The sequence below is a fragment of the Sminthopsis crassicaudata genome, chromosome 1, assembly GCF_048593235.1.
Source record: "Sminthopsis crassicaudata isolate SCR6 chromosome 1, ASM4859323v1, whole genome shotgun sequence".
Classification (NCBI taxonomy): Eukaryota; Metazoa; Chordata; class Mammalia; order Dasyuromorphia; family Dasyuridae; genus Sminthopsis; species Sminthopsis crassicaudata.
In genome coordinates, this window is record NC_133617.1 from 429,316,082 (window position 1) to 429,319,027 (window position 2,946).

Genomic DNA, 2,946 nt, shown 5'->3' on the forward strand with positions numbered 1-2,946 from the left:
TTCAGTTCCCATTTCCTATCTCTGGGTGCAGATATCTCTCTTCATTACAAGATCATTTGGAACTGGCCTCAATCATTTCATTGTTGAAGAGGGTCACATCCATCAGAATTGATCATCATATAATCTTGTTGTTGCTGTGTATAATCATCTCCTGGTTCTGTTCATTTCACTCGGCATCAGTTCATAAAAGTCTCTCCAGGCCTCTCTGAAATCATCCTGCTGGTCATTTCTTACAGAACAATACTATTCTATAACATTGATATACCACAACTTATTCAGCTATTCTCCAACTGATGGGCATCCACTCAGTTTCTAGTTTCTTACCACTACAAGAAGGGCTACCACAAACATTTTCTGCAGATCTTTCTGCATGAGTGTCATCTTCTTGGATGTGGAGAGACACTATTGGCAGAAATGGTCCAGTATGTTCAGGATGCTTCAGTCAAATGATGGGATTGATGTGGATCAGCTTCTAGCAGGTGTTTTGTTTCTGGAAGAACTTACAATCTAGAAACTGATTGTGAAAGCCCTGGCAAAGAACTCTTGAAATTATGCCTTCTGTACTTACACAAGGATCACACTGCATCAACTTGCAATGTAGTGTTCAACTTAGCCAGTTCTGGCTCCAGATTCCTGTGTACCGTGCTGAAGAGCTGTTTTTTCCCCCTTAGGATGGAAGTTCAGGTGAGCAAATGCTACAATCATTTTGCCTAGCTAGCATGGGGTAAAGCTGCCTGCCTGGTTCAGTAAGCACTGGGCCAAGGCTTAAAAAAAAAGCAAGTTGAGCCATTTGAGGAAAGCAAAGTACTTGGAGCATGAATTTCACTGGGTGAAATCACACCTGGGACAGCATCAGCTGCAAATTTCCAGAATATCTGAGTGTGGTGGAAGTTTAGTTTTCCATTAGTGTATACAAAGTCAATAAACATTCCTCTTGGCAAGAAAGGTGTAAATTAGGGTAAATTCTGAACCAGGTGGTAGGAGATGACTCAAAGTAAGGGCACTGACCACCAGTTTTGAGAAACCAGAGTCAGCATCACATTTTGTGGGTCTCTGAAGACAAACTTCTCTGCCAATTCTAAGAATTTGTCTTCTAGACAGTCCTCAATTAGATAAGTTCCTCAATTTGGTCATGAAGACCACCATGGCAGTCTGAGGATGCCCAGCATCCTTCAAAGGATAGCAGTAGTTCTGGCAGGAGCTCCATTGCAGCCCATTTCTGCATGTAGGAGATGAAGATTTCTGCCAGAAAAAAAACAGATTGTTATATTTAATTTGGCAGAATCTCCAGTGAACCCCTTTCTCTGTGGGTCACAGGGCCTTAAAATTCCCTGGATGTTATAGTATGTCTAGGTTCTGAAGCAAGTTCATAAGGGTTCCATGTTGACTGGGTATCCAGTGCAGAAAAGCTTCTGAACTCTGGCATCCTTAATGAATGAGTCTCTGTCCAGGTTCTTATTAGTCAAGAGGCAAGAAAACTTAATTACCATGAGGGCAGCATGGTTATGATGTAGCTTTTGCCTACCATAAAACAATTCTTGCCCTTTCTCAGGAGTGATGGCCTTCTCAATCTGCTAATTAATGTCCTGAGGCCATGGGTAGGGGGTGAACACTGGCTGTTTATATAAGAAACTATCCAAAGTAGAGATAGTGAATCCATGTGTGGTGGTTATCATCTTGTAGGAGGACCCAGCTAGCTAGTCTGCCTGTAAAGTTAATGGTAAAGCCTGATGAGTAGCCAAAAGGCAGGTGAGTTGCTGTCATACATACCCTCTGGGCTTGGGTAGGGATACCGACCTGTAAGAGAGATGTGGTACTTTCACCTCAACTCAAACCAGATAAGAAAGACCTTTGACACTAAGAGCTCAATTAAAGCATATCTCAGCTTTTATAAGAACAAGTTTCCAAGAAATTTTATAGACTATTTTCTGATTAGCATGCAGTTAAGAAAGGCAGCACCACACAGTAAGAAAAGCACAGTGGTACCTCAGTACTTGTTAATTGGTTCCAGAGGGCATGACAAGTAGTGAAAACCAATATGGAACAAATTTTTCCCACGAAGAATACATCTCCAGACCACAGCCTAACCATTCCTCTCCATCCATTTCCCCAAAGGGGCAAGTGAGACTTCCAGCTGTGGAGAAATGAGCCAGTCCAGTCTAACCCTACCAGGATCCTCATTTTTGATCCAACTCACTTTCTGAGAAGGACTCCAACCTTTATACTTTCTCCCCATTTGTTGCAGTCCAAGCTTCCTTGGGGGTGGGGTAGGGCTCTATGCAAAGGCTGAAACTAAGCCCCCTCACCCTCCTCTGCCCAGAGCTCTAGCTCCTACCTAAGGCTCCAGTCTCCCAGGAGTCCTGAGTTCTTTGCAGCTGCTAGTGTCTCTTCCTGGGCTCCTTCTGCTGCTGCTGCTCAGGTTACTGCTGGTGCTCTTGCTCCTGCTAAGCATATCAATGAGTCTTTGCTTCTTCCAGTAAAACTGTTTTGGGAGCTAGGAGATTATGTGCTGCAGTCACATTGTCCTGCAAGAACTTTTCCATGACCGACCTGCTAACAGGCAAAACCTCAACTTCATGGGCTCCAATCTGATAGTCCTGCATACCACCCCCTTCATTGGAGAGGAGCTGCCCTGCATTCTGAGCAGTATGTCTTCATACCATGCTCCTAAAGGAAAGGCTAAGTTCTTGAGGGTGCTTTAAATGAAAATATTTTTCAAACAAATCGATATGCCTAAGCATTTCTCTATTTAGAATTCTTCAGGAACTCTTTATTGCCTTTAGGATAAAATACCAAACTCTAAATCTGGCATTTGAAGTTCATCCCTATAAGCGTCCCACCTATTTTCCCCAACATAATAGGAGCTTAATAAATGGTTATTCTATTCCACTTCATATTGTTCCCTCTCACATACTCTTCATTCCTATCAAACAGCTCTATTAGGTA

General features: G+C 42.8%; 1 pseudogene; it reads right to left on the bottom strand.

The window, feature by feature from the left end:
- Positions 1-312: 312 nt before the first annotated feature.
- On the bottom strand, positions 313-1,676 carry LOC141550294 (FAST kinase domain-containing protein 4 pseudogene; annotated as a pseudogene).
- Positions 1,677-2,946: the final 1,270 nt, after the last annotated feature.